This window comes from Ambystoma mexicanum, chromosome 1p (genome assembly GCF_040938575.1).
Source record: "Ambystoma mexicanum isolate Mex_15411 chromosome 1p, UKY_AmexF1_1, whole genome shotgun sequence".
NCBI classification, from domain to species: domain Eukaryota; kingdom Metazoa; phylum Chordata; class Amphibia; order Caudata; family Ambystomatidae; genus Ambystoma; species Ambystoma mexicanum.
Genome location: NC_090921.1, coordinates 1,139,906,483 through 1,139,927,387, shown reverse-complemented (window position 1 = coordinate 1,139,927,387; position 20,905 = coordinate 1,139,906,483).

Genomic DNA, 20,905 nt, shown 5'->3' with positions numbered 1-20,905 from the left:
TAGCTGAGAATGCTTTATATGGTATAAGGAAATGCAAGGTGGAAAAGAAGCAACACAGGAATAAACTTGATATGATTTCAGCAAAACATAATATAATCACTTTTCCCCTTATGGCAATTCAAACCCCCCGCCACCCCGCTATGCAATGTAAGGAGGTGGAAGTGACACACACATTTCTTCAGGAATACAATCACAGTACAATCCCAATTCAGTTTCCCCCTAGCAAGCTTAGATCAACAGGGATGATTTTTTTTTTTTATTTTTAAAATTCTTTTTATTCATTAGCTTGGCAGCAAAAAAACAGGCGAACATCGCCAGACAGGCAACATGTAGAAACAGACATTATACAGTGCAGGTAAATATAAATCACAATGCAGATGTGGGGAGCCAATGGGCACTTTCAAATCATGCAGAACACAAGGTCCGGAGGCCATGATGGGGATGTGAGCTCTGGTCGGCGGGGGGGGTGGCTAGGGGAGACGTGGCTGGTGACTCATTCAGATCTGACATATAAGAACGGAACCTGAGCCAGACATTCCTGGGCCTAGAGTGGGTGGGTTGTAGGAGAGACCAAGTTTCTTCAGAGTCCGAGGCCCATGTAACCGCCCTCAGCCATTGGGCGTGTGTGGGGGGCCAGGGGCGAAGCCAGCACAGCAGGATGGAGCGTACAGCGAGAAGCATGCAGAGGCCGGCTAGTTTCCTGGAATTTCGGGGGAGGTCCGGGAGGTCGTGAAAAAGACATACCATCGGGGAGGGATTAATGGGGTAATCAAGTATGGTGGACATCGTCGAGCAGACCGCTTTCCAGAACTGTGAGAGATGAGGGCAAGACCAAATCATATGAATGTAATCAGCTGCTTCGTGGCCGCACCTAGGGCAGCTAGAAGGGTGATCATTGGACATGTGGTGTAATCTGATCGGGGTGTAGTGAAATCTATGTAGGATTTTAAACTGTATTAATTTGAAGCGGGAGTTGAGGGATACCCTGTGTATACGATCACATAAGTGCGCCCAACGTTTATCAGTCATTTCGATACCCAGGTCCACCTCCCACGCCCGCCTCAGCTTAGTGAATTCTGGAATAGATCTGGATTGTAGCATGGTGTATAGCCTAGATATTTTACCTCTAGTAGGTGAGGGTGAGGTGAGCTCCTCGATGATAGGGTCATCCGGTGGTACAGCCGGAAACATCGAATAATTACGTTTAAGGGTCCTGCGGAGTGATAAATATTGGAGCCACACACTCCGGCCTCTTCTTAATGACAATGGGAGGTCGGGCCATTCAACAAATATTCCCTGATCAAATACATCTCGCAACAGCTCATATCCCGACTCGGCCCAGCGCTGGGCCATGGCCGGCGGTACCCGTGGAACCCCCGGTAGGAAGTTCCAGAGTGGGAGGTTTCCGTGGAAGATGTGAGCAATACCAAGCAATTTCCACGTTTTGGTCAGTGCTAAGGATGTGCAGGTAACCGGGTTCTGTGAGTCCGGCTCCAGAGGGGTGGGTTGTATCAACAGGGAGCGGATATCTCGGTCACAGACCGCCAGTTTCTCGAGTCTGACGTGTGGGGGGGGGTCCGTCATGTCAAACCAATAGGAAGTGTATTGAATTTGGGACACTAGCCAGTATTTCAAGAAGTCTGGGGCGCTGAAGCCACCGTGAGCCATGGGGGTAGATAGGGTGCCTAGTTTAAGGCGGACTGCGCCCGAATGCCAAAGAAAGGAATTGATCGTGCGCGTCAGTTCACGGAAGAAACCCTCTCCCGGCCATAGGGGGATGTTAGTGAACTTGTAGAGTAGCTGGGGTAGTACCAACATTTTCAGGAGGCCTATTCTACCTGCGAGGGATATTGGGAGCTTGTCCCAGGTTAGGACCTTGGATGATAAATATGTGAGATACTTTTGATAGTTTTCGTTGAATGTCAGCGCCCGGTGACGTGTTATCTCGATCCCCAAATAGGTGAAAGTAGACTGAGCCCATGCGAACCCCAGGGCATCCGGGGGAGGAAGGGTGCATTCTGTAAGAGGGAAAAGTGTAGATTTCGAACAGTTCACCTTGAGGCCCGAGATCCGGCCGAAGTGCCTGACATCCTCCAGTATTGGGGACAAGTTGACAGAGGGGGAGCGTATAAACAGCAAGGCGTCATCAGCGTATAAAGACACTATGTCTGCCTGGCCCGCTGTGCGGAGGCCTCTATGTGCGTGAAATTGGCGGAGCATGTCAGCGAAGGGCTCTATCGCTATGGCGAAGATCAGGGGAGAGAAGGGGCAACCCTGTCTCGTTCCTCTAGCGATCCCAAAGAGGGGGGAACAATGGTCTCCTGTACGGACCCTTGCCACGGGGTCGGAATAGAGCAATTTGACCCATGAGAGAAAAGAGGGACCAAACCCACAGCTCTCGAGAACCCTCCACAAGTATCTCCACGAGACCGAGTCAAACGCCTTCTGCATGTCGAGGGTGGCAGCCACTGCGTGTGTCTCGGGGTTTATCCTATTGATAATGTTGAACAAGCGTCTAAGGTTCAGAGAGGTGGCGCAGCCGGGGATGAATCCCCCTTGGTCCGGATGGATGACAGATGGCAAGAGAGGAGCTAACCGGAGGGCCAGCGCCTTAGCGAATATCTTGGCATCGCAATTTTTGAGTGAAAGCGGGCGATATGAGCCGCATTGCGAGGGGGGTTTGCCGGGTTTAAGAAGTACCGTGATTGTGGCCTCACGGAGAGAGGGGGGGAATACCCCAGTTTCAGCTGACTCCTCCCAGAGGGCTAACAGATGAGGGAGCAGGAGCCGCTTATAGCGCTTATAAAATTCAACCGGGATACCATCTGAGCCGGGAGCCTTCCCCGAGGACAAGGAGTCCACCGCGCCAGAGAGTTCCTCAAGTGTAAGTGGAGAATCAAGAGAGCCCGCGGACTCCGGAGAAAGAGTCGTCAAGGGAAGGGTATCGAGGAAGGAGTCGATCTCTGCTGCCGTCACCTCGTCAGAGTTGGAGTATAGGGTTCCATAGAATTTAAAGAATTCCTTGTTGATGTCTTGTGAGGCGACAGCCATAGAGCCATCCGGTCTCACAATCCCGAGTATATGCGGGGAACCCGTCTCGTGATGGATCAGTCTCGCCAGAAAACGGCCCGGGCGCTCACCCTCCCCGTATCTCCTTGCAGAGCCTGGGTTATCCAAGAATTTTTGCTCACGTTCCGCTAGGGATCGGAATGTATCCAGCTCCGCCCCGATGTCCGCCAGGGTTCCGGGAGTAGACTGGAGTGAGCATTGGGCCTCAAGGGTCGATAGCTTGGATTCGCTCTCTGCTAGTTCCCTGCGGATTGATTTAAGAACCCCGTTCTCCTTTGATAGCGCTATCCCTCTAATGTAAACCTTGTAGGACTCCCATAGAGTGGCCTGTGATGTTACCGATCCCGTGTTTGTCTCGAAGAACTCCTCGATGGCTATCTCGAGCTCAGAGCAAAATTCCTGGTCTAGCAGGGAGAGGGGTTTCAGCCTCCAACGTCGAGCGCAGCCAGGGTCTGGGCCCCAATTCATGGTAATGGTTACTGGGGAGTGGTCAGATAGAGTCCTGGGGAGGATCTGCATCTGTGTGACATTCTGAACCAAGACATTGGAGATCACCCACCTGTCGATGCGGGAGTAGGAGTCGTGGACCGAAGAATAGAAGGAATAAACGCGGGAATCCGGGTAAAAAAACCTCCATGCATCGACCATGGCGAGCCGGGGAAGAGACGAAAGTGCGGCGTAGGCTGCTCTCCAGAGCTGGCGAGGCCTGGATCCAGACCTATCGAGGGTCACATCAAAAATTGCATTAAAATCCCCCCCCAAAGGATAGGGACAAGGGGAAAGCCAGCGAGAAGGGACGAGACCTGTACATAGAATTCTGGGTCATCTATATTAGGGCCATATATGTTCAGTAGGACTGTCTCCCTATTTTGAAGTAGAGCATGGAGTAGTACATATCTGCCCTGAGGGTCTATGTGTGACGCAATGAGAGTGAACTTGAGGCTCTTATGGATGAGGGTCATGACCCCGCGGCTTTGGGAAGAGAAATCAGTGGAGAATCTGTGGGGGCCCCATGATTTAGCAAATCTTGTACATTGTTCCGTGCGAGCATGTGTCTCCTGTAGAAAAAGAACCTTAGAACCATGGCGCTCAGCTAGTAGTAGTAGCTGCCTCATTTTTTTGTAGTTCCCCAATCCCCGAACATTCCAGCTCATAAAAGTCAAGTTATTCCCAGGCATTGAAGTGAAAGTAACAATATCCGAGAAAGTGCCAATGACCCATGGGCCAGCTTAACCACACTGCAGTAACAGTCATAGAGTATCATATCCCTGTCCTTAATTGCTGCCAACGCCAAGCCTTTTATAACATAACCCCCAACATGTCCCACCTCCACCCACATCCCCCCCCAATCAGAGGGATGATAATCCCAAAACCCCCCAACAAAAACCAAACCAGTGGCATCAGCGCCTGGGGGCCTGTAGGCCGAATTGGCCGTGTCTCTCCGGGCACGGCAGGACGATTGAGATGAGTAGTGCCAACAGTGAGGGCTTGTACGTAACTAAGGCGAGGTTATTGCATGTATTAGTGCGGCACGTAACCATGGTAATGATCATTTTAAACAAATTACTGAATATAAAAACCAGTGTGGATCCAATACAGGAAGGTGACAGAATGCGGGTTCTCCCCGGCCGGATAGGAAGGGAGCAGTATGACCCTGGGACACAGATGGGGTATTAGCCTGGGAAATGCTCGTCCAGGAACTTGGAGGCCTCTTCAGGAAGGGTGAAGAAGAACACCCGATTGGCGTGCTCCACTCGGAGTTTAGCGGGGTAGAGCATGGCGTACTTGACTGAGAGGTCACGCAGTCTGCGTTTTACCGCCAGGAAAGTCTTGCGCTCACGTTGAACTGCCATAGAGAAGTCTGGGTAGAGGTGAATCCTCGCACCGCCCAGTGAGAGCTCACCCTTGAGCCTCGCGGCCCTAAGGAGGGCATCTCGATCACGGTAATTCAGCACCCGGGCTATGATGGGCCGAGGTGGGGCCCCGGGCTTGGGTTTAGCCGTCAGGGCTCGATGCGCCCGCTCTATGGAAAACTGTGGTGAAAGTTGAGGTGAATCGAGGAGTGTCAACAGTGTATGTTCAACAAAGTCTTCCATTGATTCGTGAACCTCGTTCTCCGGAACGCCAATGATACGGAGGTTATTGCGTCGTGATCGAGATTCTAAGTCCTCATTCTTCCTTTCTACATCGAGGACCCGATTGGAGAGGGCAATGACCTCAGAGCGTAGAGTCCCCAATGCTTCTTCAGCGGAGCCCACCCTTGTCTCGACCTCCGCCACCCGGCTATCTGTTCTCTCAATATGGGCCTTGATAGATGATATAGTACCATTCATATCGTCCAGTTTTGAGTGGAGTGCGGTGAAGCCCTCCCGGATAAAATCCATCATGTTCTGGGACTCCGGTACTGTGGTGGACGATGACGCCGCCAGAGGCTGCTCGGGGGTTCCCTCCGGAGGGCCCGCCGATGACTTGGCGAACAGGTTGATGGAGGTCTGTCTCTTTGAGGCCCCTTTGGTCATCCTGGCTAGGTTGAGGTTCCAGTAGAGTGAGTGGGGGGTCCCAGCAGCTCAAGGGGGTATGGTATATGACCCTTGCGGGACGCGATTTTTGGGGGGGGAAGGGCCGGTGCCTGTAGGCCCGTTGCGTTGGGACCTCAGTGGCCCGTGAAGACTGAGCCTGGGGAGATTCAGGTGGGAGTGGTCCGAAGGCAGTGGTATGTTGTGGCCGCCGCGGCAGCCGAGAGTTAGAGAAGAACCCCGACGAGGTGTTAATGAGCCAAGTCTCGAGTATTTTCTGACCGTGGGGATCCTGGATGTGAATTATACTATTGTTGTGGGCGGCTGGGGCCTTCGAAGAATTACCAGATCAGGGGGAGCCCCCAGGTGTTGCGACTCCAGTCGAGCAAGCACCAGTACCCAGAAGGATGGGCTCAAGACGCTGATGCCGGTGCTACCCAGCGCGCCACATACCGCACTGGGCCCAAGGCCCCGCAGTGCGCGCCAGCAGGGAGGGCGTCCAGGAGTTCACTGTCGCTCGCTGAAGTGTCTCCCAGCAGCCGTCCGCTCCCACGCCTAGCCGGGCCCCAGTCCGGGGGGGCGGTCGCTGCTTTGTGGAGGTAGGATGCGGGAGTACGGGAGGCTCCTCACAGTAGTCTCGAGACGGCTCCTGCCGTTCGAGAATCACGGTTCGTCTCGCCACTGACGACTGACGAGGGACGTCAAAACTGAGCCGCCTTGCAGGAGGAGGAGGGGGGATGGAGAGATCACCGGTTCTCAGGGATCCCGGCCTCGCCCAGCGCCGGGACACGTCCCAGATGGTGTCGCGCCTTCCGGGGTCCGGGTCCGGGTCTGGGCCGCAGCGGCGGCGGGGTTCGCCGCAAGGCTGTGCCGGCGCCTTGCGGCCGCGGCTGTGTGTGTGTGTCGCTCCTCACCAGTAACAGGGTGCGCAGTATCCGGGCTCCGGGGGAGGTCTCAGGATAGCAGATCCCCAGCGGGGGAAGGCGAGGATCTCCGCTGGAGCTTGCAGCGGCCCCGGCCGTTCGGGAAGCCCGGCCCAGCTCGCAGGCGAGGGAGGACGTCGGTCAGGTACCGCCTTGCAGGTGGGGGAGGGGCGGAGGGGTCTCTGGTTCTCGGGGTTCCCGTCCCCGTTCAGCGCCAGGATTTGACCCAGATGGTACACGGGTCGTCCTTGTTCGTATCACGCCCTCCGGGGTTCAGTGCGGATCAAAGAAGGTGCAGCAATGTAGGATCCTGTGCCTGCCTGCCGCAGAGAGTCACATTCAGGCGGCCATCTTGTTCAGCGCTCAACAGCGCCCCCAACAGGGATGATTTTAAAGGCAGGCAAAGTACTTTAAAGGTGGTATGCAAAGAAGGGAAAAATATGCTAAAAATTATTTTAATTCCCTCTAGAGGTTCAGGGTGAGTGATAGCTACTTTTAATTAGTTCAGGATCACTTTAGCAATGCTCTATGAATCTCGCTTCTATCACAAACGGTTCAAGAGATACGGACGGTTTTGTGGAGGTAGATTTTCAGAAATGAAATTTTAAAGTTTCAGAAGGACAGATGACAGTTTTGCAGCTTTAAAGTCACAGAAGGACACACAATGTAGTTCTAGATAGGTTAAAATAGTTTGAATTAGATTATTTTAAACTAAGAGATTGGTTTAGCACAGTTCTGGCCGGGTACTCACACTATATGTTGGACAGGAATGCGACTTTGTCACGGGTCGGGTCAGGATTGGTTGCGGTTCTCTCGCCATGGACGGTCTTTATTACTGGTTCTCTGCTTACAGCGGTCTGAGTCAGCTCTGCTCCGCTGGTCTGGTATGGCACTCGGTGCTTCACAAAGGTCTAGTCTCTGGTTCCGGGTACAGCTCTGCTTTCTGGGTGTTTCTGGCACAGGGTTTTAGGCCAGAATCAAACAGCTCAGCCCGGCTGGTTTACTCTGATGTGCCCCTTGGAAGTCTGGGGTGAATCAGTTTGCAAAAGATTTTGAGGCCTGCTGACAAATTCTGAAGTCTGAATTCAAAGTTCTGGTCTCTGTCTGGATTTGAAGTCTAAGTGCTGGATCTGGTGTCTTCTGGCAAAACGCTCCGCAAGAAATCAGCTTGAAGTGGGAAGTGAATGTCCCTACCTGTCCTGCACAGTCTCCTTTTATGTGTTTAGAAAGTGGTAGGGTCGGCTCATCTTCTATGCCCAACCCTCTCAACTTATCATTGGCCAGTTCCTCCTCTCTCCTTTGATTGGGGGAACTGGGTTGTGAGTCAGAGTGATGAGGTAGGTTTATGGTCAGAGGATCCTCCCCTTGTCAAATTGCACACAAATCTATTTCTGTTCCAAATACATATTTATCTATGTACCATTTTTCTAATATTATACGTCCAGTTAACATATTTTCTGTAGCACCAAACCATCCGATCCCTGTCTTTGTAAGATGTCGTGTCCACTTATGACAGAATTCTGCCCTTTTCATCCAGATAACGACCTCTAAACCATTCCAGATTTTACACAAATGTGCACCACGGATATGGGTTTCAGATGATAAAGTGTCAGATTTTTAACATGCATACATTTGGAGTAACAACCTTTTTTTCCGCAACTATACCCAAGAACACACCACAGGGTCCTAACACCTCTTAAAATGTGCACACAAAAATCACAAGAAAGATGATGTTATTTATATAATTTTTACAAGTCCGCACTATGAATTATCCATCTTTTTAAAATTATGCTCTGGCCCCAAAGGGGTGTGGTTTTCCAAAGCACACGGTGGAATTTCTGGTTTATCCACTTCCCCCAAGCTCAGCTGGCTCACAGATGCAGTGCCCCTCCCAGATTCCTTCCAAGAGGAAGCCATTTACGACCCCCCTAACTTAACATTTGCCTGGGCCAAGGACAGTGCTTTGTTTAGTTTCCTGTAGTTCCCAGGTGCTCCTCCCCTAATTCAATCAGAGAGGTGTCATCTCCTTTTGGAAGGGGCAGCAGAATGCAGCCAGGCCTGGGAACACAGCTGCTGATCAAGTTTCAACTCCTGTTGGGGGTGGCTGTCGGGCAGAATTCAATCTCTTTAAACCAGCTTCAGCTAAATGTCACTTTGGTACCCAGTTTTCTACATTCAAATCAAACTGACAATTTTTACACATGCAGCTAGTACGCTGATTCTAAGTTCAAAACTATGACATTTCAACAGTTGCATACTATGTGACACTCAACAGTAGGTCACCCATTTATTTTAAACATTTAGATTTTAGTGTCTTTCAGTCCAATTTCACTTCAGGTGCTGACATCCAAATCTCAGCCAGTTTTGTTATAAACATTGTTTTGGGCTCTTTCTCTTTCCTTTCCAGATTTAGTATGCACACAAGAATACATTCTGCCAAATGTCTGCTGGTGTTCATTGAGATTTTTCAATATCTTGCGATGTTTAAAATAGGCATTTTTAACTTGCATTTCAGAGAAACAAAGGTGATTTCAAAGTGTTTTTTTTTTAGCCACCGGCACTGTTGTTTTTCCTTTGGCACACATTTCACTCATGGCACTCCTGACCCCTCACGCTCGCACTGGTGGGTGGCAGGTCAGGGGACCATTTTGCTGTGCGCAAAACTGCACTGTTCTCCAGGATTCTGTCGCAAATGTGGGCTTTTCTGCCCTCTTGGATTTCCTAAACCCACAGCACCAAGTGTTGCAGCATAATTACTTGAACGTGGGCCAAGACACCCAACAATATATAATGGAGGGTTGCGGGGGGTTTCCACGCGATTTCAGCAGGATACGTGTATTTTTGGGGTGCGTGGGAAGTTTTACACGCGATTGGGCCTGGGCGAGTTGGCTACCACTCACCGTCTGCCTTGCGTGTAGAAGAACGCGTAGCCAACACCCACCCGCTGTGAAGCAATAGCGTATGAACCCCAACGCCTGGAAAACACACGCACCGCACCCCACGAAAAGCACGTACAGAGCAATGGAAATCCACGTGGGATCTTCAAGCCCTGCCAGGGCAAAGTCCGTGCGCGATACATCACAGATGCGCTTACGCGCTAAGGGCCTTTGGCCTAATGGAATCGCGTGCGTGTGCTGACACGCTCACGCGCTAAGGGCCTTTCCTCGAATTACACGCTGACGTGCAATTTTTCACGTGCCAAATCACTCCATATCAAGCTGGCCACGCGAAAACAGACGGAAGACTACGCTCCTGCCCTGAAGGCCATTTTCCTGCCCCCAAGAGCCCGAGCTCGCTCCCACCAGCCATCTGCTGCTGCCTGACTGCCTGCTGCCCACGTGCCCTGCTATTTGCTGCCTGCACATCAGCCATCTGCAGGGGTGCAGTTGCTGTGACCACCCCTGCTGGAACTGAAGACTCCCGACTGGGATACCATCGCTCCACAGCCCAGTCCCAGGACCCAGTTGTCCACCAACGCCTGCCTCTGGGGTTGCCATGTCGGGCACACCACCATCTGAGACCACTGGCAACCCCCAGCCAGAGAGGCAGAGGGCCACCAGCTTCACTGCCACCGAAGTTGGTGTCCTGGTGGAGCAAGTCCTGGGGCAGTATGATGCCCTCTTCAGAAGTTTGGGCGCCGACAAGGAAGGACGGACCAGGATCTGGACGGACATCGTGACTGCCATCAACGCGGAGGGAGTGGCAGTCTGAAAATTCCAACATGTCAAGAAGCGCTGGCAGGACTTCAGGTCCAGGACCCTCAACAAGGCCCGGCGCCTCTTGAAGGCAGCGGATGCTAAGGGGCACCGGGGCCACCTATCGGAACATCAAATGAGGGCCCTGGAACGCATATCCCCAGCGCTCCACGTCCAGGTCCTTGAGAGGCAGACCCGTCTGGAGTCAAGCGGTAAGTGTACATGCATACTGATTGTAAGCTGTGCTTGTGGTGGTGTGCCAGTAGTGTGCAGGTTGCACATGTGGTTTTGTCGGGCCATGTATGGATGTGTATGTACAGGGCCGTGAGGCTAACACATGCGAGTCCTCTCATGTGTGAGACACATGCATGGTGCATGTGTGTGTAAGCTTGCATGTCAAATGCAGATGTGTGAGTACACATGCTTGAATGGCTGTGTATGTAAGTTGGCATGGTTGTGGTGTCACACACGGATGTCGGTTCCAGCTGCACATATCTGCACCGTGTACATGTGCATGTGTGTGTATTTCACAAGGGTGCAACAGTGATGCAACATGGATGCTTGGGACACTGATATGTAGAAGACTGATTGCCAGATGAGACATGGATGCCAATCTCATCACTGCGACAGTTGGTGGAGGTGTACACATGCATGTAAGTGTGGTGGCTTGTGTGCATGTCTAGTGCACTCCCTGTGTTTCATGTGATGTCTGGCTCACCTTTGGCTGCTCATGCTGTTGTATGTGTATGGATGGTGTTGGCTGTTGCCATATGGCTGTGGAATTGCTCAGGTGTGTTAGTTGACATGCCATGTGTGTTGGGGATTGTGATGCCATGTCTGAAGTTTGACACTGCCACTCATGTGCAACTGGCATGTGTGTATCAGTCCATTGTACAGTGTCCTGATGCCTGTCTCCTATCTCTCCCTGTCTGCAGCGTCAACTGATGAAAAGGGCGGAGAGGGTGCTGTGGAGCACAGCGGCGGGGATCACACCACCAGCCGGAGACGCAAGGCCCGGCTCCCCTCCCAGGTTGTGATCTCGTCAGGGAGTGAGGAGTCCGGTGCCGCATCCCAGGCCGCAGCTGCCGAGGGTCGGACGAAGGAAGATGGCACAGAGTCATCCAGGTTGGTGGGGGGTTTGGTGGAGGAGGAGGCCGTGTAAGTGACAGAGATGGGGTCTGGAGGTAGGGATTCCACTGGTGCCAGTGGTGCAGTGCAGGGGCAGGGACAGGAGGCAGCACAGGCCGCCGCAGAGGTGCCTGTGCCTAATCCTGTCCCCGATCCTGCGACTGCATCATCCCGCACCAGCAGGGATGCCTACGTCCAGACCCGTTTTCAGGGGGGGGATCTGCTTTCAACAACTGGCCTTCCTCTCCCTGCGGACATGGCTATCCGGGACCGTGTTGAGCCTGTCCTGGGTGGGGTGGGGTGGCGTTGCGTCAACGGGACATGCGAGGTGACCTGCAGTCTTTTCATGGGGACACTGCAAGTCATCTCGAATGGCTCATTGACCACGTCAGCCTACTGTGACAGGTCACCCATGGCGGATTCCATCGTTTGCTGAACCTTGATTCGACCCCCTCCTCACCTGAACCCCTAATGTGCCAGTTGTCCTCCGTGCCATCTTCCCACCCATGTATCGCCTGGGTACCCTGTGGAGCTGCCTCTGGCCGTGCGGCCTGGCTTGTGGAGGACACATCCCTGCCACAGTCGGGAGTCGGACGTCCAGCAGGGGTGGCCACCTCAACAACTGTACCCCAGCCAGAGGAGGATGTGCAGACAGCAGGAGCCAGAGCGCGGGCACAGGCACAGCAGCAGCAACAACAAGGTGGGAGCCATGATGGCTCGGGGCCTTCGACATCGGAGGGGCAGGCAACGGCCGGAGGGCAGGAGGACCCAGGACAGGAAGTGTCTTCCGTGTGGCAGCGGTTAGGCCATGCTATAGATGCAGAGTGACAGCGGGCGGAAGAGGCACGGCTCACGATGGCCAGGGCGGAGAACTCCATGCAAAGGGCTCTGAGGCGGGCCGTGTGCCTCGAGGCAATTCGCAGGGACCTGGAGGTTCAGATGTCATCGTCCCTGCGAAACCTCGGGGCCATGCAAGAGGACCGCCTCCGGGACATCGAGCAGGAGTTCGATGATGCCCTGGCCCGGGAAATCAGGAAGTGAGCCGTCGGTTTAGCCCGCTGCCATTGCATATAGTTAATTAATGTTAGGTTTCCTTTTAGTTTTCATTTCATTTGGGGCGCTTGGACAATGTGCCACCTTTTTGTATATAGTTGTCCATTGGGTAGGGTTTTTGTAGGTTTCCTTTCAATGGTTGGGCTCATGGACCCTGGATTTGTACTTTGTATATAGTTCAACACTGGATTTCATTTCATTTAAGTTTCTTTTTTACCATGGATCAATGGATGTGTCTTATTTTTACACTTTGGATTTGGTTGGACGGAGAGACTCTTTGGACCCCTTTGCTTTTGGATTGATTTGAATTCTGCTTTCACACATTTCTTTTTAATATATTGGACATGCAGCTTTTTCTTCATAATTTCCATTATTGTGTGATTTTGTTTGATTCATTTGGGTAATTACTGAATACACATTTATGACATACTTTACTGATGTGGTCTTATATCATTTGTTTTGTGCATGTCACAATGTTGATCTTTTCACAGTCATGTGTCACCATTGCGTGGGTCTGAGGGACATTGATTCATGGCCATGCTGGTTATGTATTTTCTATCATGACTTTGGGAATTCAATGTGGGGTGTTTGGACTGGGGTGGGATTTGGGTGGCCTTGAGGGGCATGGGTCTGGACTGTGATGACCTGTCGGGGGGGACATGTGTGGGGGCCTGCTGGCAGGTCTCCCTGACTGGTGGGGAGTGGGGGTGCAGGGGGACATCTGTGGTGGCCTGCTGGCAGGTGCCATGCACTGCTGGGGGGTGGGAGTGCAGGGGGACATGTGTGGGGGCCTGCTGGCAGGTGCCCTGCACTGCTTGCGGGTAGGGGTACTGGGGGACTGTTAGGGAGAATTCCCTGTTTAGGCTGAATTTCCTAACCTAGTGAGTCCCCCAGCAGCTTTGCTGGATTTCTGGAGTTTGTTTTTTTCCATCCTGCCAAGAGTGAGACTCTTTTTCTCCCACTCTTGGACATGAATGTGTGTAATTCCTTTGAATGTCAATGTGTTCAATGGGCTATGGGGTCTTTTACTCCATAGGGTCTCATATGTTTTTCTATGTGTGTTACACTGCACCCTTCGTGCCGTAACACTGGGGCGTCCTAGAGGATCCCCACCATAGACTCCATACCTGGGGACTGACTACTGTCTCCCCGGGCATGTAAAGTCACCATTGGCTTTACTAGACCTAAATTTACTAACATAACTAGTACAAACCATCCTATTATGGACGTACTAGTAGGGGTAATTCGATTACTCCTGGGTCTGTTATTCGAGGGGGCACTGTCCCGTCCCCCCTCGTCGAGTTTTGGCTGGTGGTAGTGGAAACTACTTGCTATATTCGACCTGGAATATAACCCTATGGGATTCTTCCCATTGTTGGACGTTAATACTTTTTCTCGTTAATCTCTAACATACCACCGGTTTATTTATCTTAAATAAATCTATCGTTGGTATTTTCTGCCAGAACTCAGTTTTTAAAATGGCGTCTGTGTTCGTCTCTCTGACTCCTAAACCAAAGGTTGAGCCCTTTGTTCCACTTTTGGCGGGCTTCTGTACAGAGGCCCTCCAAAGTGATGCCATTCTGTCTGGGTACCACAGGGGGTGTGGGAGGGGGTTTAGGCACCCTGGACTGAGTTGCCTTGCCAACTCGAGTCGCACTCTGGTGTGATTGGCCCAAGTTGTGAGCCACCCCGCTCACCACTTAGCGTGTTTTGATTGACAACTAGGCTGAATGAATGGGGGTTTTCTGCATAAAAGCAGGGCTTTTGAGACTGGATCTTCAGAAGTCGCCACAGGACCTAAGAATCCGACGAGAGTAAAACTGAGCCGACCTGCAACGATGACACCTCCGGTGGAGCCCTGCTGAACCGACTCACCACTTCCCAACGACAGAGGAGATCTCCCGGCTGGAGAGTCTTCTTCCCCTGACTGGTGGGAACAACCAGTCCCCTTTGCTTTTTCTTCGTTCCAGGACGTAGTGGTCTAATTGCCTGTGCAGTGCACCCCGGCAACCGGATAGCCACTAACCCCTGTACCGCTACCAAAAGGTGGTGCCTTGTGACAGAGCACTCCGCGGCTGGTCTCTTCCCTGGTGGTGCAACGATCTTCAACTTTCCTTCGACGACGAGAGCATCTCTTCTCTTGGCAAAGCCCCGACTTGCATCCACCACCAGGAACAACTGCCCCCGCCGGAGCTGTCTCTCCACAAACAAGGTACTGTGTCCGTCTGGCTTCCCTTGTGTCGGTTAGCGTGAGGTGTTTTAATCCTCGCCTCTCCATTGGGTCGCCTCCAAGCCTTCTTAACTTTCTGTTCTGAACTGGTCCAATCTTTCTATAACAATTTGCGCCAAAGACTCGAAGTGCATTTCCACTGTGATACTTTTTGGGACATATCGCCTTGCCTCTCTCCGAGTGGCCTGGCCTCTGAACTTTGCGATCTACAGTAGACCCTGCCTTACTTGCCTTGAATTTGTTCGTAAAAGTGTTGGTACCGAGTTGATTTCATACCCTGCCTTTTCTCTCCCGTCCTAACGAATACTAGAGTGCCATCTAGGTTAAAGCATTCACCTCTGTCTGCAAATAAGTGGTGCCGTTGAACCTAGACTTGTCAAACTATTGTTAGGGGGATTGATTTACTTATAGTAATTGTGATTGAAGTTGTTTGCCGTATTAGTGCCAGAGTGTTTTCCATAGATGTGTTTTTATAAATAAATAACTATATATCTTTACACCGAAGCCTTGTTCCGTGTTTGCCTGTTCTACTGTGTAAATTGCCCTATGTTGTATACTCCACATACTGCCTAACTCTTCTTGAGGGAAGTCTGACTGCTCAGCCACAGTGAATCTGTGTGGTACAGACTGCTACCAAGTGGGTTTACTGCCAAACACCTGTAGTCCTAAATCTTTTGCAGTGGTCCCAGAGGGAACTGCACAGGTTTCTGCCTAACAGGGACATGTGTGGGGCCTGCTGGCAGGTGCCTGTGACTGCTGGGGGGGTGGGGGTGCAGGGGGACATGTGTGGGACATGAGTGGGGGCCTGCTGGCAGGTGCTCCGGACTGCTGGGGTGTGGGGGTGCTTGGGGACATGTGTGGGGGCCTGCTGGCAGGTGCCCCTGACTGCTGGGGGGTGAGGGTGCAGGGGGACATGTGTGGGGGCCTGTTGGCAGGTGCCCCTGACTGCTGGGGGTGCAGGGGGACATGTGTGGGACATGAGTGGAGGCCTGCTGGCAGATGCCCCTGACTGCTGGGGTGTGGGGATGCTGGGGGACATGTGTGGTGGCCTGTTGGCAGGTGCCCCTGACTGCTGGGGGTGGGGGTGCTGGGGGACATGTGTGGGGGCCTGCTGGCAGGTGCCCCTGACTGCTGGGTGGTGGGGGTGCTGGGGGACATGAGTGGGACATGAGTGGGGGCCTGCTGGCAGGTGCCCTGCACTGCTGGGGGGTGGGGGTGCTGGGGGACATGTGTGGGGGCCTGCTGGCAGGTGCCCCTGACTGCTGGGGGTCCTGGGGACATGGGTGGGGGCCTGCTGGCAGGTGCCCCTGACTGCTGGGTGGTTGGGGTGCTGGGGGACATGAGTGGGGGCCTGCTGGCAGGTGCCCTGCACTGCTTGGGGATGGGGGCGCTGGGGGACATGAGTGGGACATGAGTGGGGGCCTGCTGGCAGGTGCCCTATACTGCTGGGGAGTGGGGGTGCTGCGGGACATGTGTGCAGGGCCTGCTGGCAGGTGCCCCTCACTGCTGGGGGGTGGGGGCGCAGGGGGACATGTGTGGGGGCCTGCTGGCAGGTGCCCTGCACTGCTGGGGGGTGGGGGTGCTGGGGACATGTGTGGGGGCCTGCTGGCAGGTGCCCTATACTGCTGGGGGTTGGGGGTGCTGGGGGACATGTGTGGGGGCCTGCTGGCAGGTGCCCTGCACTGCTGTGGGGTGGGGATGCTGGGGGACATGAGTGGGACATGAGTGGGGGCCTGCTGGCAGGTGCCCTGCATTGCTGGGGAGTGGGGGTGCTGGGGGACATGTGTGAGGGCCTGCTGGCAGGTGCCCCTGACTGCTGGGGGTTAGAGGTGCTGGGGGACATGTGTGGGGGCCTGCAGGCAGGTGCCCCTGACTACTGGGTGGTGGGGGTGCTGGGGGACATGAGTGGGGGCCTGCTGGCAGGTGCCCCTGACTGCTGGGTGGTGAGGGTACTGGGGGACATCGGTGGGACATGAGTGGGGGCCTGCAGGCAGGTGCCCTGCACTGCTGGGGGGTGGGGGTGCTGGGGGGCATGAGTGGGGGCCTGATGGCAGGTGCCATGCACTGCTGGGGGGTGGGGGTGCTGGGGATCATGTGTGGGGGCCTGCTGGCAGGTGCCCCTGACTGCTGGGGGGTGGGGGTGCAAGGGGTCATGCGTTGGTGATCAGTAGTGCAAGGTGACATGTGGCTTGGCTGGGGGGCATGCCCATGGTGGATGGGCTGCCTGCGGGACATGGCCAGGGGTGCAGGGTAGTCCCCTGTGGTGTGGGCTGCCTGCAGGGGCCGTGGAGGGTGTAGAGGGAACACCTGGGAGGACCCACACTGCCGATTCACATGTAGGACTCCCCGACACCCCCAAAATACACGTACCCTGCAGAAATCGCATGTGAGAATTCCCGCGAACCCCAGGAATACACGTACCCCACTCGCACAGGGCCAATCGTGTATGAAACTCCACGCGAACCCCAGTTATACACGTACCCCACTCGCCCAAGGCCTATCGCGTGCGAAACTTCACGAAACTTCACGCGAACCCCAGAAATACACGTTCCCCACTCGCACAGGGCCAATCGCGTGTGAAACTTCACGCGCACCCCAGAAGTACACGTACCAGGATCCAATTGCGTGTGAGACATCCCGCGAACCCCATATGTACATGTACCTCTCTCGCTAAGGCCTATCGTGTGTGAAACTTCACGCGAACCCCAGAAATACGATGACCTGTGCACCGGCGTGCGCCATGCAGATTTTCAGTGCACATCCCAGATTTTACTCGTGCACGGACTTCCATGAATCGATGTGCGCGGGTTTCGCTGCGATTTTCGCACTTGCACTGCGATTTTCGCACTTGCACTGTGATTCGCAAGGTTTTGCACACTTGCGAGGGAATTTTCAGCGCACATTACTTCTATGAATCAGCCTGTATCTCTAACTGAAGACATGAGGTTGTTCACTTGACCTGTATTTGTAACTAGTGTAAACTAGTCTAGGGAAACCAAATCGACATTTGGTGTAGTATTTCCCTTTGTTTTTGTATTTGCGACGACAATATTTGCCATATTTATGTCTTTGAAATTGTAGAATTGGTGCATGAAGCTCACTATTTGTGGATTCTGATGGAATTTCACAAGTGACATATTTTTCAATAAACTGTAAAACAGTGGCATCACTGTCTTGACCAAATTTAGGAGCACCTTTAATCCATAAAAGCATGTGGATATGTGGTGCTCCTCTGTCTTGGTATTCTTTTCTCCAAAAGAAGTGTTGCACTTCTCCAAGGGGAGGAACAGTTTTATTACAAATAAAATGTAGCATAGCAATGAGGCGATGGTGAAAATATATTGAAACATTAACAGGATCCAAAGAACAAAGTTCTCCTGGTGTTAGTATATCTATGTTTGTTTTGTTTTTATTTGATATGCGTAGGAAATCATGTAAATCTTCCCATGCATATTCTGCACAACTTAATGTAACAAACCAAGTGGGTGGGCCAAGGTTTCTGATCATACAACGTACATCTCCGTGACATCGAAACCAGTACTCTTTAGTACCACGCATATTTGCTAATATATTTGTAATATTTGATTGTAAAACCTCATCCTTTTGTTGCACTTTTTGTAATAATTGTGTAGCTGTCATATTTTGAAAGTGGGATCCTGATTTTAATATGTGTGCAACTCTGTAACATAAAGTTGCTAGTTCACTTTCAAAGAGTAGGTGGAATATGTATTCCACATTTTGTCTAAATCTGGGATCTTCAGAATACATCCGCAATGAGCGGTATTCTGAAGCTGATATTTGAATAGGTCTATCATCATACCTTCCTCCTTTGCCAGTAGGAAAGAGTAGAGGAAAAGCATGTGCTTCTATACGTTTTTCCCATATGCTGATTGGTCATCCTTTTGTTTGACGCATTTGGTATGTTTCCAGTGCATCTTCTATGGTGTCATTAGAGTGCAAAGGATGAATTGTATAATGGTCTAAAGTATTTGATATTGTAGCAGGATCTGGTAGGTCAAATTGACCAGCTTCTTGTGTTTCTTGAATTATTTCAGTTGTATCTTTCAATTTTTCTTCAATATTAATTTCTTTGTAATATTCATTATTCTCTTTAAGATATTGTAAGGCTTGTCTAACTTTATGTAAATCTTCCAGCTGTTGCCATATTTTTTTGTCTTTCGTAGGTACTCCATTTACTAAGATAATTAAAGATTGCTGCATTGGACGTTGCACTCCTAGAGTAGTAGTCACACGCAATCACGTTCTATAGAGTATGCACATTTTCTTTTAGATCTAATGGTAAATAAACTACTTTTCCACGAATGCCTTTTACCAATTCAGAGGGAGGAAATTTTACTGTTTTTGGTTGAAGGCGTATTATTGCTTGAAATGGGTGTCCTGTTTGAATTATGATGCTCTCATATAAATTAAGTTGTTGTAGGGGTTTTGGTAGCGGGTATAATTTCAAATTATTTGTGATAGCACGTGAAGGAGTTTGGTTGTTGTCAAGTTTTGTAGTGCAGTAACTGCAAAGTATTAAGGGTCACTTATTTCGTATTTGTTTTCTGCTACAAGGTAGAGAGCTAATTCAAACCATTTAGAATTTTCATTTTCTTCTATTTTATATGATAGGTCTACAGTTTTCGTGTTACGTTTATAAAAAGTTCTGCGGCAACATACACATACATGGTTTGGTACTTCAGCTGATGCACTTTTAAATTTTAGTATTTCTTTTTTGTATGTGTTTAGCAAAAGGTTGCCATGTGTAGAATTGTTGCTAATTTGGTTTAAAGATATTTCATTCTGTAAATGGCTTTCACTTCCAAAATATTTTTTCTGGATACAGTCAATTTCTTAAAGTAGGTCTTTTGCTGTACCATGTAGAATAGAATGTTATTTAAATGTGCTAATGCTAAAGCAGGACTTTTAGCATAGTACAGTTTATAGACTAGATTTCTTATAGTTGAATGATGTGTTGATATTCTTTTGATATCATGGAAGGTGGTTTTACAAGTAGGTCCTGTAATGCAGGCCAATGAATGTCCTTGTAGTCCTGTGTATTTGCGCACTGGACAGGTATCCATATTTTGCAGTAGTTTAATTTTCATTTTGTCTTTGCTTTTTACATATTGATTGAGGAATTGGCGTAAAGACTTGAAAAATTGTTTAGGAATGTTACATATTGACGTGCGTGGTCATTTGTACACTAGACGTTCTGATTCAGTTGAATGGAGGGGTAATTCTAAGTTTTCAGGGCATATTTTTGTGAGGAGTACTTCTTGTTCCATTATGGTATTATTAACTTTTTCATAACCTCGACCACTGCTATGTATGGCAATTGTTTTTGTTTGTTTTTGTTTGTACGCTTCTTCAATAAAGTATGGTTCTGTGCTCGTAGTGTGACTCCATTCACCTCCGCAGATACTTAAGAAGTTCTTTCTGTTGACATTTTGTTTATTGAGAAGTCTTTTTTGTAATTTAGTTATTAGTTTTGTTAGTGGTTTCATTTTGTTGAACACTAAAATAAATAACTTTTGTTTGATAAGAATTGCACTATCTATCAACGCTTCTAAAATTAATTTCCTAAGATAGGTTTTAAGCATTGAACCTGATTTCTCTCCTGTTTTTATAAGATTTTGAAGGACTTTGTGACGGAACATTTTGGCTAAAATACCTTTCTTGGTATGCTTACTTTGCACTATATTAAAATTTAAAGAAGTAGTTTTATCTGTAGAGGTAGCTGATTTCTTGTTAATTGTTTTTTGGTTTGTTTTACATTTTGATAGAGAAGGCAAAGTTTTTGAACTTGAAACTTCTTGTGTTTCACTAAATGACTGTATTAGCTTTTTTGGTTTGAACTTTTTTTTACAAATTCTGCTAGAGATGGATGCTTATGTTGGACACTTTTATTTTCATTTGCTCTACTTCTGCGTTGCTTTCTACGGACTTGACTTTTGGTAGGCATTCTTTAGGGTCTGTTGAAAAAATAAATAAAGAAGGTATGGGTTGGGGTGTTCTGTAATGTATGTGTGCTGTGTGCATGAGTGTTTGAGTAAGATGATGTATGTAATGGTGTCTGATTGTGCATTGGGAACTACAACTAGTAGGGATGTGTATTCTTCAATTAATATGTTACTAAACTCAGGTTCAGATGACAGAAAAAAATAAGCTAGTGGTGTGGAGAAGTACAATAGTAAATCTAATGTATACAATAAAAACTGTTGTTTGTTCTATAATATGAAAATTCTAGCGGTTGAGTTGGGTAATTTGTGTGTCCAAAAGTAGGAATTT